Source organism: Hemicordylus capensis, chromosome 5 (genome assembly GCF_027244095.1).
Source record: "Hemicordylus capensis ecotype Gifberg chromosome 5, rHemCap1.1.pri, whole genome shotgun sequence".
Lineage (NCBI taxonomy): Eukaryota > Metazoa > Chordata > Lepidosauria > Squamata > Cordylidae > Hemicordylus > Hemicordylus capensis.
This window is the reverse complement of record NC_069661.1, coordinates 84,063,887-84,079,411: the sequence shown is the minus strand read 5'-3', so window position 1 is coordinate 84,079,411 and position 15,525 is coordinate 84,063,887. Positions and strand designations below refer to the sequence as shown.

At 40.5% G+C, this 15,525-nt stretch overlaps 1 protein-coding gene across 21 annotated transcripts in view; it reads right to left on the bottom strand.

Annotated features, from left to right (window-relative positions):
* The window catches only part of TENM3 (teneurin transmembrane protein 3), a 2,371,016-nt gene that overhangs the window by 1,247,580 nt on the left and 1,107,911 nt on the right, over positions 1–15,525 (bottom strand). The gene's annotated exons all lie outside the window — the stretch shown is intronic.

Here is a 15,525-nt window from a genome sequence, read left to right as displayed (position 1 = left end):
AATAAATTGCCTCTTTGCAAGTATCTGATTAACATTTGTAACATATTTTTCAACTCTCTTATTCTGCAGTACCCCTAGAGCCTCAAATAAAACCTTCAGCCTCTCTGACAGTTAATTTCGCCAGGGATCAGAACTTTGCACAAAATTATTCTGATGTGGGACTGCTCCACCCCAGCTCTCTAGTTCCCCACACAAAGCCCAAACACATTTAGAGGCTGTAGTGACCAGTCTCCCCTCCCTCTAAAGAGTTAACAGGAAGTGAATCTCTGTCTTGACTGACAGGCTACCCAACTCCAGGGCAACCAATCAGTACACCAGGTGAGTGGGAACTAGAGAGCTGTTGCTGGGGGTTCTGGGAACAAGAAAGGAAGTCGTGAGAGAGAGAGTGGACTAATATGAGGCTGGATGCTGCATGATAATCTCTCAGGGTGACAGGTCTGCAAGAGGCTTAATTCTCATCATGAGCTTGGTGAGTTCAAGGGAACAGGAAGCCAAGGCTAGTTTAGGGCAGGATTTAGTAAGAATTTGCACTAGAACTTCTGTTTCTTTGGGGTGTGTGCTTTTCATTTCCTAAATATCTGTTATTTGCTAACTACATTTTAATGAAGTAACTAAATTTTAAAGTGTGCTGCCTCAGAATCATCGAGGTGTTTGTGAAGTAGTTGTGTAACCAATTAGATATTTTTAAGTGTTTCTAAAAACCAAAAAGCCTCAGACAGAATCAGTCTACAGTAATTGGATAAAAGTTTTTTTCTTTGTTCTTTACCTTGTACAAGCCTCAAAGGGGGGTTATTAACCCAGCAGGGGTGGGGTGATATGGAGGATTTCTCTGGTGCAAAACACATCTCAAGGAGAGCTAGACCAAATTAACAATTAGTTCCGTGTGCAGGCAGACTCATAGGAGAGAAAGAATCCTCCCCCGCTTTTTCTTCATTCTTGCCCGGTAATAAAGGGAAAGAGTAGAGAGTCAGGGGTATTTAATCACTCCAGTTCCCATTAGGGATAGCTTTTATGTTGGAGATTTGATGGCAGTGAAATTTATCCTACCATAATTTTTTCTTTTTTTCTTTCTGGGTTTTGGAAAGTTAAAGATTTTTAAGCCAGTAAGTCTGCTTCTAAAACAGAGGAAAGGGATAACTCAGCACTAGTGATGAAAAGCTGACTCAGACTGATCAATGTATCATATCAGAGTAGACAATTGTTTATTATGGTCATTGACAAGCAGAACACAACAAACAACAAGCAAAACTAAATGATTGGATTACAAGCCATTAAAATAATAACTAAGGCAATTTAACCAAGTGTTGATGAGTTTTACAAGCTATACAATAAAATTTTGCAACATTTAAAGAAATCAAATTATTCTGGTCAGAAAGTGAATACAGAAGATACATTAGATCTGTATGGCCTAGAAAATTTATAAAAGGGGTGATAAAACAAGTATAAAATATACCCTAATAAATGTGGCAGCATACAAAAAGACATGAGTGATTCAATAGCACCTGAACTGCAAGGACATAGCCAATCTACATATGGAATTTTTTATACTTTACTTCTAATACAGTTGTAGGAAGGAAATTAAAATGAGCAAGGGTCAAAGCTCTTCTAAATTTTGACACTGTTATCCAGTTTAAATAGCTCACTGGTCTTAAAATAGAAAATTAGTTGATCAGGAATACATTTCTTGGAAGGCAAGCCTGATCTGATTGACCTTCCATATCCATCCCCCAATGTCTAAGTGCTCTCTTGGCCTGCTCAAAACCCATCTTCATAAGAACTTCCTGCAAGAAACCATAATAATATAATTTCTGTTGAAGAGTCTTGAATTGAAGTTATCAGCTAACAGCATATGAATCAATCTTACTGGAGGGGAAAGACAATATTAGCCAATAAGCAAAAATGCAACATCATAATTCTGTCTCCACTTTAATAACACCAGCTTCTTGGCAAAGAACCACATTAGGTACAAAATGTGCAACTTGGAAGATATTTCTTAATTCTTTTAATTGTACAGCCTCCAATAGTACAAAATTATCATAAGGCACAAACTGAGCTCCATACAAGAGCTGTTCATGGGATTTCACTAAGAATAACTTTACCACTACTGGAATAAATCAAGCTGCTCTGGAGTAATAAAAAGATTTTATAGCTGTAGCCAATTTCTGCGCGTTTTGGGATACATAATCCAAATGAGCATACTATGAGCTTAAAAGTCTACGCTCAAATATTTGAAGATTTTTACCTGTTCAATTTCATGGCTATTTCTTTATTAGATTTCAATTTCAATTAGATATTCAATTATGTACACATTTTGGGATGCTTAGTTATGGTAACGATGTAAGTTTTAGAATAATTAATTAGGGATGTGCACGAATGGTCTTTGGCACCGGGGGGAGGGTAGTACTTTAAGGGCAGGGGAGGGTGTACTTTAGTACTTTAAGGGGTAGTACTTTAAGGGAGGGGAAAATGCAGCGGGGTGGGGGTAAGTACACCCTCCCCTGCCCTTAAAATACTACCCCCACCGTGCCAAAACACCGAATACCACTCCAGCACCGAAACATTTCGGAGGCCTTTACAATGGCCTCCGAAACGTTTTGGGCACATGCCTATAATTAATCTCTAAGGCTTCCTCATTACAATATAAGGCAAGGGAACATAATGCATGTTTTAACCACTTGGGGTCTGAGACAGCAAAACTGTATCATCATCGTAGAGTAATATTACAATGTGTCTATTTACTAGCTTTGAGGGATGGTGGGCAAAATTATTCAAATAAGAAACCAAGGGATTAATATAAAAATTAAATAATAATGGTGCTAATATACAGCTTTATCTGTCACCTCTCCAGGTTGAAATTTATTTGGTGAGATGACCTTTCATACTGAAGCAAACTTTCAGGAGGAGTTTTCATGGAGTTTATACAATAAAAGCAACAAACATCTATCTATGGAAGAGTTCTTAAGTTTGGACCACAATTTTACTCTAGAAATTAAGTAAAGGGCAAACTTAAAATCAATAAAAGCAGAATACAATGCAGTACTAAGTTTGTTGATACATTTTTCAACCAGATGCAAAATAAGGGCTTCATCTAATGGAGAATGACTAGCTCTAATGCTGGCTTGTTCTTCTGCCAAAATACTTTCTGACCTGAGCCAATCCAAAAGTTTTTCATTTAAATGTTTGGCATAGATCTTACTAATTACACTCAAGAGACTGATGGGGTGATAGCTGGCAGGAAAATCCCTTTTGCCTTTTTTAATAAATGGGAATTGTTATAGCTATACCCACGTCCCTTGGGACAATCTGAGTATGGTCTTTGAAGGTAAATGAAGAAGCCATAACATGGGTCCACCACTCCAAATGGTTACTTATGACTTGGACCGTGGATTCTATGATAGCAAATGAGATTTTCAATGAGACAACATGAATCCACTCTAATATGCTATCATAGAATCCACACTCAATACCTCAGAAACAAGAGAACCCTGTATCCCATGGGTTAGAAACCCATGGGGCTGGTTGGCACCCTATGTGCACTACACCACCACTTGCTCTGGGCCACCCCAGCACCCCCCAAGTACACTTATGGGGCTGCTGAAAGCTCCATTATAACTTATTATGAGGAAAAACCTTAAAGACATGTAAACTTCAACAATTAACCAAATCCCTCTGCCCAAATCCTTTGAAAAAATTCAGGTAGCTTCTTTGCCCCTACCTGGCATTACTACCAACCCCACACTGCTCTAGGCCACCCCTTTGCCCCCGATGTGAAGCTATACATTTGCTGACACCTCCATGCTTCTTTATGGAGAAAAACCTTAAAGACGCGTAAACTTCAAAAATCACTTAAAAATCACCCCTTTGCCCAATTCCTTTCAAATAATTCAGGTAGCTTCCTTGCCCACCCTAGGAACTACCACCCACCACACTGCACTCTACGACACTCCTTTCCCCCCGACGTGAAGCTATACATTTGCTGCAATCCTAATTATTCTCTATGAGGAATTCAAAAATACTTTAACAATTCACCAATAATCAGAGGAGTGTCCAATTGCCTTGGGATTTTTTGGGTGGTAGGCAACCCTGTCTGTCTACCACCCACCCCACTTTTGTGCCCCGAGGTGCTCCACAATAGGGGATATGGACTGGTTCGTGTCCCATGATACTCTATGAGAAAAATAATTTAAAATATTTCAAATATTCATAAAAAATCATAGGGGTGTCTGATTGCTTCACGGTTTGCATGGTTGTTGGCACCCATGGTTGGCACCCATGGTTGTTGGCACCCACTCCACAATAAGGAATAATGGCCTGGTTTGATTCCCATTATATCCTATGAGGAAAAAATAAAAATAATTTTCAAAAATTCATAAAACATCATACAAGTGTCCGATTGCTTTGGGGTTTGGGTGACAGGTACCCCTGGGTGCTAGCTACCATACTACCAATTTTTGGGTGTCTGAACCAGTCCAAACCAGTCCAAACCAGTCCAAACTGGTTTGTATCTGAACCGAACCAGGGGGTGGTTCGAACAAACCCCAAACCGAACCAGCCCCTCCTGGTTCAGACCCAGTTCGGATCTGAACCGAACCGGGCAAACCGTTTTTGTACACATCCCTAATTAAGAGGAATACCAACCCTATTCACATGTTATGTTCAACACACATACAGTGTACATATTTTCAAATCTGTACACACTCACAGGGCCAGTTCAGACAAACCTCAGCCTGATATTGCTCCTACATCATGCCCAACCCTATGTCACTCAAAGACATGCAGATACTTTCCTGGCACATATTTTACTCACATGTATGGGATGATCATCTAACTCGCCCCTCTACACACACTACAAAACCCTGTTTAAATCTACATCATGCTTTACATGTGAGTAAAGGACATGCTGAGAACACATCAGCATGTCCTTGAGTGATGAGGGGTGTGGGCACATTCTTGGCACAGTCCGAGCATTATTGCTTGTAGGAGCAGTGTACAGTCATTTACACAAAATTATGTATATGTGTATCACAGAAAAAATATCTACATGTGTACATCCAGTATACACAAACAACATAATGTGACTGAATAGGGCTATGGAATTTCAGCATTGTAAAACAAGATTAAGAGTTTATTTGAAGAGCTGTTAATAACACAGAGCTGTTAATCTCACAAATGCTAAATTATGCCTCAAAATAAAGTGACCAAGCCTGTCACTTATAAGGGGGTGGGGGTGGGGATGGGGATACTGACAATATGTCATTACAGCCTATTGACTAAGAGGGTAAAGTCACCTTGATTAAAATGGAGCAATTCACTTTGAACTAACTCTAGTTGACTTGCCTAATGTGCCTGAGGATTGTCTGTGGCAAGCCTAGAGGAAATCTTTTGTGCTTCACTTAGCAATAAAGCTTCAGATCTTTATTCTTCCAAAAGACTAGCATAGATAACCAAAGATACCAGCAATGTTTGGGTTTTCTGTTGCACTTTAGCCCCTAGTAGACACACACACTGCTTTAAAATGCATTGTTAATATTAGAGTATTTGAAAATATCTGTTCTGACCTTTGGTCCATTTGGGTTTTTTTTGACCCAGTGGGCCTTTTCATCACACATAGTTAGGAATACTGCCATTTAGTAAGAGTATTCATGATTGTTTAAGAATTCTCCACATATAATCAATACTGATAAAAGCAATTCACAAATGACTCTCACAGCTTGCAAATCCACTGAAGACCATTATTATAAATCAAATCTTCAGATCAACTGTTCTCTTTTTTGTTTCAAAGGGCTAGGCCACACAGCACGTGTATTACCTTTTTTGTGTTTGGTTTTGTGGAAATACCAAACAATCTGTTACTAACAGATGTTTTGTAATCCTTTGGTGGCAGAACAGTGGTGGGATTAGGAAGACCTTGTGAATCTTGTATTCTTTGCTCTGCACTGATAAACATGTAACTTCCATTACAAGTATGCAGCTTGATGTCTGCCTATCTGCTACACATACTGTAACAAGTCACTGAATCATCTATTATCCCTGTTAGGGAAATGACTCAGTTATTTATGAGGTCATTTTATGCCATATTTCTGCAAGTCAGTCATATAGTTACATTTCTCATATCTACAATTTTAGAAAAGAAAATTGATCTTTTCTCTGTGGAGTAAACGCCACCTTTGTATGCACAGATATAACTAAGAAAGACAGCAAATATCCATAAAACTGAGTTAAAAGACTTAATGCAACCATGCTGGGTTGACAATATCTGGAATTAAAATTCAGTCATGCATACAAAAATGTAATAAATGAATGGAAATTTATGTTCTGGGTCATTTCAGCTATAATGACAAGTTTCTGTTATGGAATCCAAATAGCAGCAGCCATCTTATACATGCCTCCCAAATGAAATAACATTAGGGTTCCAGGAATCTAATGATACACAACTAGCACAATCTGAGAGGCCTAAGATCACAGATTTATTACATGCAAATACACTGGGCAACTTATCAGTCACAGATAGTACTCCATGGAAAACTACTACTACATTAATGTTGGAGCTCGTCTCAATTTTTCTGCCAAATATAGGGTTTATTTTTCACATAACATAAAGTCTTAGACCAGCATAAGCTTTCTAATAAATTGCAAACTCTGTAACAGTATATCTTCTATTATCCTGCTTGTTACTTTACTAAGACAGGAAATTAAAGCAATAAAACACTTTCAAAACGATAGGGCACACTCAAGCAGTCATTTTTCTTATGTTACAGTAGTATTCTTCAAAAGGCCTTTTATGATTCTAATATTAAATTCTTTGAAGTCTGAAGAATCTGTTGAGGGTGCTGAATTTCTGATATGAAACTCAAAATATTGCATCTACTCATGCATTTATTAAAAACTGAGTACAGAGTAACAATTTTTAAAAACTTTAATACACAGCGCCACTAAATATATTGTTTGGTGTACTGAGATCCATATTAGAGTGTACATTGTGTGGGAAAGTTACTAATTTAGTATCCTGGAAAATCTATTTTGCTTTTGTATCATCTTACATGACCAAACACATGCCAGGTGTGATTATATATTCAGTTTGGTGAAAACTGAAGCACAGACAAATATTATAATGGCAACTTATGCAAACTGTTCACATAGAGGAAATTGAATCAAGTTTAGAATGCTACTCATTCTTTATTAACCCCTCTAGAACAAGGTCACGCTAGTGGTTCTGTTTAATGGCATGAACACTATTTGAACAAGCTGATAAAAAGCATGTGGGAGGGATACAGAGCAAAAAGGCTAGTCTCATTGTCTGAAGTAAAATGGAATAGCAGTGCTTACAGCACACAGTCATCATAGGTGGTAGCAAATCCAATATTTATATGTACTTCATCATTAATAAATATTTGGAACCTCTGAAATAAACTCTCAGCCATAGAACCAGTTTCATATCCACTAGCCAATTGACACATGAGAGTCCATCTGTGGAAGCCTTTCCCATCAAGACATTATTAGCTATTCCAGAAGAGAGAAAGAGTTATTTCAAATGAAATTTCCTTCTCTGTAGGTCAATAATGCTTATTTCCCCAGGATTCCAATTTTTATGTTTCACTACCCAGGAATTTAATTGGGGAAGATGTCTTTCTTTGTTCTGTTCTGTTCTCAGTGTCTCTCCCATTTGAGGTATAGTGAGAAAAATAAATACACATGCAGAATTACTGCACCAGACAGGCTTTCCCTGACTGTTCCACCTCAGGCTCAAATAGGGGTTGGTTTCTACTAGTCTTGTCCCTGACATAGTTGTTTTCCATATGTAAGGAACATTATTTAAAGCATCCACACACCACACACACAAACCATTTCCTCCTCAGCAGTCTGAAGTGGTACAGTCCTTAGTGTTAGTTTTAAAAGTCTCAGAGAAGGACACTCTGAGGAAGAGGGGAAAAAGTCTCTTTGAAGGGACCTTGAGGACCTTCCTTGGGTAATACACTCGTATCCTCTTGCACAGAGGATACTCCAGGGGATGGAAGCTTCCTAGTAGTGGGTGATTTGATCGCATAGAGAGATGGGTTTGTGACCCATGTGTAGACCACACAGTGACTTGCCTGTTTGGTGCAAAGGTTGTGGATATCACACAGCCTCTAGTTACCTCCTAGATAGGCAATTCTGGGGAGGAGTCAACTGTCATGGTGCACATCAGCACCAATGATGTTAGGAAATGAAATTGGAAGGTCCTGGAAGCAAAATATAGGCTCCTAGGCAGCATATTGTTGTAAACCGTCCAGAGATGTACTGTAAGTCTTGGGCAGTATTAAAATATGTTAAAAAATACATACATACATATTGAAGTCCAGGACCCAGAGAGTAGCATGGTCAGAAATGCTACCTGTTCCATGTGCAGGGCCAGTGACACATGTAGAACTGAGGGATCTCAATGTGTGGATGAGATGGTGGTGCCAGGAGGATGGGTTTAGATTTGCTAAGCACTGGAACACATTTTGGGGCAAGCAAAGGCTGAATACAAGGGATAGGTTCCACTTGAACCAAAATAGAACTAAACTGCCTCAGCTTAAAATTAAAAAGTTCACAGAGCAACTTTTAAAATGATGCCCAGGGGATTGCCGACAGAACTGGATGGTATCTGGTTTGGAAGAAAAATCCCCTAAGGTGCAAGGGTGCAAACTTCTCAGATAAACCAGAAGTGGACAGAGTAGAACCAGGAGTAGAGCAGGTGAAAAAACATGACAGCTGGTGTAGTGGTTAGAGTGCTGGACTAGGACCGGGGGAGACCCGAGTTCAGATCCCCATTCAGCCATAATACTAGCTGGGTGACTCTGGGCCAGTCACTTCTCTCTCAGCCTAACCTACTTCACAGGGTTGTTGTGAGGAGTACACCGCTCTGGGCTCCTTGGAGGAAGAGCGGGATATAAATGCAAAATAATAATAATAATAATAATAATAATAATAATAGGTCAGATGTCAGTAAGGGGAAAAGCACATCCAAATGCCAGGTAAGAGACTTAGGGGCGCTTCTCACGATCAACAAGAATCAGGCTAGCAGAGGCTAGCCCGATTTTTATTGACCGTAAGAACCACCGGGCTCGCAGCTGAGTCCGGTTTTTCTCGAGCGGGTAACCTGCTCGAGAACCCCTGCTAAAAAACAGGTTTGCAGAGCGAGCGCTCCTGCAAACCTGCTTTTTGCGATCATGAGTAGCCGCGGCACACCTTCACGCCACACCTACTCATGAGTAGACCCCCGGCCAGGAGGTGAAAAGCTGCCTCCCAGCTCCGGGGGTCTCCCCAGTATGCCCTGCGTGCTTGCGCAGGGCATACTGGGGCTTGCGGGGGCCGTGTGGCCCCCGCTCCCCCCACCCCCCGCCGGCTCCGTCACGGAGCCGGCCATCGTGTGGGCAGCCAATCCGGCCGCCCAGGGCTCCCTGCCCACTCGTGAGCGGGGAGAGCGGGCTTAGCCCACTCTTCCTGCTCACCGGTAAAAACCAGGTCTCACTGATCATGAGACCCGGTCCTTAGTGTATAGGTGTTTATATACCAATGCCAGAAACCTCCAAGCCAAGATGGGCAAGATAGAGTGCTTGGTTGCTAATGAAAACATAGATATAGTGGATATGATCGAAACTTGGTGGAATGTTGAAAACCAGTGGCATACTGATATTCCTGGATACAAACTCTACAGAAAGAACAGGGAGTGGTGGATTGGGGTTATACTAGCACTGTATATTACAGAAGGGATAGAATCCAACAACCTATAAAAGTAGGAGGATCGGAATCCTCCACAGAATCATTATAGGTGACAATACAAGGACTGAAAGGAAATGTGTTACTAGGGAGATGCTATCATCCTCTGGATCAAAACATTGAGAGTGACCTGGAGTTGGAGAAGCAAATCAGAGAGGCTTCGAGAGAGAGAGAGAGAGCTGTAATAATGGGTGACTTCAATTATCCTCACATAGACTTATGCAGGTATTGACAGAGAGGCCAAATTTCTAGATATGCTAAATGACTGTGCCTTAGAAAGGTTGGTCACAAAACCAACCAGAGAGAAGGTGACCTAGGACTTAATTCTGAGTGGTTCCCAGGACCTGATGCAAAATGTCAGAGTTGTAGAACCAATGGCAAACAGTGACCATAGTGTAATCCAATCCAGCTTATATGTGAATGGAGCATTTCCAAGGCAGTCTTATGTCCAACAGATGCGTTGGACATAAGAACAGAAAACTTGTCAAAAATGAGGGGACTGGTAAAAAGGAAGCTATAAGGGAAAGTCAGGAGGGTCAAATCACTCTGGAAAGCATGGAGCTTATTTAAAACCACAATAACAGATGTTCAGTTGGAATGTAGAAGGAGGAAAGGTATCACCAAGTTCAGGTGGATGCCAGCATGGCTAACAAGTAGAGTCAGGAAAGCTATAAAAGGTGGGGGAAAGACTTACTTCAGAAAATGAAAGTCCTGCCCAAATGAAGAGAACAGAAAGGAACATAAACTCTGGAAAAGAAATGCAAGGAGACGATACAGGATGCAAAAAAAAAAAAAAAAAAAAAGCTTGAGGAGAATATAGATAGAAGTGTCAAGGGGAATAACAAAAACTTCTTTAAATATATACGAAGCAGAGAACCTGCCAGGGAGGTGGTTGGACTCTTAGATGATGAGCAGGTGAAAGGGATTATTAAGGAAGATAAGGACATTGCAGATAAAGTGAATGAGTTCTTTGCATCTGTCTTCACGGCACAGGATACTGGCCATATACCCTCTCTGGAACTGAGCTTCTTAGGCTTGGAGGCTGAAGAACTGGGCTAACTGGAGGTGACGAGAGAGGATGTTCTAAATTGTCTTGAGAAATTAAAAATTAATAAATCACCAGAACCAGATGGCATCCACCCAAGAGTGCAGAAGGAACTCAAATATGAAATTGCTGATCTCCTAGCAAAAATATGCAACTTTTCACTACAGTCAGGCTCTGTACCAGAGGACTGGAAAGCATCTAACATAACTTTGATTTTAAAAAAGAGACCCAGGAGAGATCTGGGAAACTACAGGCTGCTTAGCTTACCTTCTGTGCTGGGTAAATTGATGGAAAGCATACTTAGGGACTACTACCACGTTTCAACAAAAGTTACCAAAGCAGTTTACATAGAGAAATGAATGAATGAATGAATGAATGAATGAATAAATATGGATTCCTGTCACCAAAAGACTCACAATCACCAGCAATAGGGGTGTGCACAGAATCGGTTTGGGTGGTTTGGTTCGAATTGAAATGACCTCACACTGGGGTGGGTAGGTTTGGTTTTGGTTTTGCTCAAACCTGTGTCCCTCGGTTTGGTTTGAATTCAAACCCAACTCGAACCAGTTCTAAAAGGTTCTACATAGGGTATAAAGGAGACTTGAACTGGCCCATTATTCCCTAAGCAGAGCACCTAGGGACACAAAACCAGGGTGGGTGGTAGGCACCCACTGGTGCCAACAACCACCCAAACCCCAAAGCAATCAGACATGCCTGCAATTTTAAATGATTTCTTGAAGGGGTTTTTTGTAATTCCCTCCATAGGGGATAATGGGTATTTGAGGCTGCTCCATTGTCCCCCAGGGGGATGCCTGCACACTCCAAGGTGGGTATGGGAGCAAGGCAGGTCTGGTCACAACTCCCCCCCGGAGCCCCAAGCCGGTGGGATTCATGGTTTTTTTAAATGGTTTCAAAAGTTTTTTTATTCTCCTCAAGCTCTCTTTTACCATTGCCTCCTCCCGCGCAGTACGAGATGATGCCTTTCAGCATCTTCCTATATCACTGCTGCCTGATATAGGTCTGGGATTCAGTGGGGATTTGAACCGGGAACCTCTGGCTTGCTAGTCAAGTTATTTCCCCACTGCGCCATTAGGTGGCTCATTATTTTTAAAGGTTTCACTTGTTTAAAGAAGGCTTTCAATCACTTCTTTACCCCACTGCAGCTTGTTGTGGGGTAGAGGAGTGAGTGAAAGCCTTCTTTAAACAACTGAAGCCTTTAAAAATAATGAGCCACCTAATGGTGCAGTGGGGAAATGACTTGACTAGCAAGCCAGAGGTTCCCAGTTCGAATCCCTGCTGAATCCCAGACCTATATCAGACAGCAGTGATATAGGAAGCTGCTGAAAGGCATCATCTCGTACTGCGCGGGAGGAAGCAATGGTAAACCCCTCCTGTATTCTACCATAGACCACCACAGGACTCTGTGATCACCAGGAGTCGACACTGACTCGTTGGCACACTTAACCTTTATAGGTAAATAGATGACTGTATTGTCTGACACTTTGCTGTAAAGTTTTAGTATGGTGGATTGGGGAGTGAAGAGAGGAGTTGGAAATATTTTCAGGTGAGTGCCTGCCACCCCTTGCTCCCCCTTGGAGTCATCCCTGTGTTAAGGTAACCATCAGAGTCCAGAAGTGTATGAGTCTGAAGAAGTGGCGGGGAGTGATGGAGGGGAGGGGGTCAAGGACTGGTAATTCTAACCCCCAGACATCTACAGACAAGACATTCAGCTTCCTTGTTTTTCTGGTAATCCAGTTTTTAAAGTGAATAGAAATCCAGACTCTACTGAAATCTAGATGCTGTCTTAATACCAAGCTTCCTCTTGGATAAATAATCTACAAAAATGCATATAGACATAGTAGATAGAAATGGAAATAAAAGGCCTTAATGTGATGGAGGTTGAATAGAGGCCACACACGCAATAGAGCTGACAGTGAACATTTTAAGAACCTTAAACATTAAATTGAACTAGGTTTATTTGCTATTTAGATTTCTCACTTTAATACCATTTGGTCCCCACATTACATTATTTTATCCTATTTAAACAATAATTTAATAATTAACACAGAATGCTTGCAGCCCTTCTGGCCTTATAGAAAGAAAAACTATTCTGAAGTACTTGAGAAACTTGATACATCATCAGATTTAACATAGGCTGAGGTTTCTTTTCACATTAAATTAACTTACAATTCAGAACTATTGCACTTATTGGTCTTTGTAATCCCTCAACCCCTCAACATTCTGCTAGATGAATGGATATGAAAAAGGCATCAACAGCTTTAGGGTGTGATACAGAAATAAGAGATAATAAAAACTAGAATTAAAATCATGGGCTCCATTTGTTTTCTCTGCATGCTTAATAGAGCCTCCCATTGTTAAAGCCTCTGTAAGTAATCATTGATTTTAGACTGTTTAAAAGTAGGCAGGGACTCTCATTAAAATGACAGAAATTTGAGAAACACACATACAGAGTATTTGTATGCAGTGTTCTAGTGCTGGAGCTCTTTCTCTCAGCTGTTGTCATGTGCAAGCAGCCACCAGCATGCATTGCTGCTTTTTTCAAGTTTAGTTTTAGCCATCCTGTGTTATATTCAAGAATCTTGAATATTACTAGGGACCCTGGCTGACATGATGCCCAATCCTAATGGGGACTGGAGTGGTGTTTGTGGCAATGCTGCTTCTGTGGAAGCAGAGGCACTGCTGTGGGGAACATTAGTTGTGCTTTACTGTTGTTTCTCCCCTTGTGGTGAATTGTCCTCCTCAGTCCAGAGCAGCAGTGTGTCAATATCTTTCCATCCCCATTAGGACTATGCATCATGGCACCCCTATTCAGACTAATATAATTGCAGTTCTATTAGCACAATTCAGATATTCATTGGGATGCTCATAGAGGGGGGATGCAAGATTGTGTTTACTCACATTTGCAGCTCTAGCCCTACTGCCCTTCATGTGTTTGGCATAATGTCTGAAAGAGTCTGAGCATGCGCATCTTACCCACTGGACAGATGTTTCATTCTCTTTTTCTCTCATGCCAAAGGCAATAACTGGAAATCCCTTTCTGCAATCAGTGATGATATGTAGGGGTGTGCACAAATTTAATTTTTTGTTTCAATTTGTACCTGAATTGAATCACCCCCAATTTGCTTTGTGTCTGGATCTGCCCCTCCGAATCACCCCAAATTTTCTGAATATGAATTGATTTGGATTAAAAAAAAGGTTCCTGGGACAAAAATAGGGATTGGGTAGTAGTGCCCAATGGGTGGAAGCTACCACCCAAATTTCAAAGAAATTGGGCAAAGGGCTGATATTTAAAGAATTTTTGAAGTTTGCAAGTCTTTAAGCTTCCCCCCCAATAGGGAATAATAGGGATTTCAGCAGCCTTAGTTATAACTCCGGGGCGGGGGAAGTAGCACCAGGTTGTCCGAGAGCAGGTTGTGGTGGGTGGTAGTGACCAATGGGTGCCTGCTACCATCCAGATTTCAAATAAATTGGTGAAATGGATGATTTTTAAAGAATTTCTGAAGTTTGCACATCTTTAAGCTCCCCTCCCATAAGGAATAATGAGGATTTCAGCATCCCCATAACTCCACTTGTGGGGTACCAGGGTGGCCCAGAGTGAGTGGTGCTGTAGTGCACATAGGGTGCCCACCATCCCCAAAGTGCTACTCTCATTTGCTACCAGAGAATCTACTCTCAGAACACCTCAGAAACAACAAAAGTTGTTTTGTGCACCCTATGTGCACAAAAGTGCACAAAAGTGCACCCTATGTGCACTATATGTTCACTTTATAGTGCACCCTATGTGCACTATATGACCACTCACTCTGGGCCACCCTGGTGCCCTCCAAGTGAGTTGTGCAGCTAAGCCCCATTATTCCATATGGGAAAAAGCTTAAAGATGCACCAACTTCAACAATTCTTTAAAAATTACCCCTTTGCCCAATTTCTTTGAAATTTGGGTGGTAGCTTCCACTCATTGGGCGCTACCATCCAATCCACTTTGGCCACAAATGGAGGTCCGAATCGCTGAATTTTTTAGATTTGAATCAGGGGTGATTTGTTTTGTACCTGAATCAAGGCAATTGAGGACAGGGGTGATTTGTTTTGTCTACAAATTACCTCAATCAGCCTGATTCAGTTACAAATCATTTTGTACTATCTGTCAGAACTTGCACACACAGGACACATTTTATCATGTGAATTAAGCCTATTCACACGTCAACACACTATTCCTAAATTCTGGTTTAACTAGAGTCCTATTTACACGTTATGTTCAACACATGTACAGTCTGTGATAGTGAATGAACATACAGTTATTCACACATTATGTTAAATGCATGTATAGTAGTATACTTTCCATATGTACTGTGCTTTTTAAGGTGCTTATAGTTAATTAAAATTTTATAATTTTATAATTTTATAACATATAACATTTGTATTTTAAAATGCATTGATTTTAAAATGAATGCATGGACAGTTATTTACACAAAAACATGTACATTTGTACAGACACCTGTACACATGAACAACATAATATCTTTTTGTGACATGGTATAATATTTTTGTGACATGGTATAATATTTGGAATGTTACTATAAATATTAACTGAAACATTTAGACAGAATTCAACTATTGGCAGTGTAAACTGGACATAGATTTTCATCCCAGTCTTTCACTTGAGAAACTGCCATACTAGAGCATTTACAATAGATACATTCTGAATACATTTCAGGAAACTA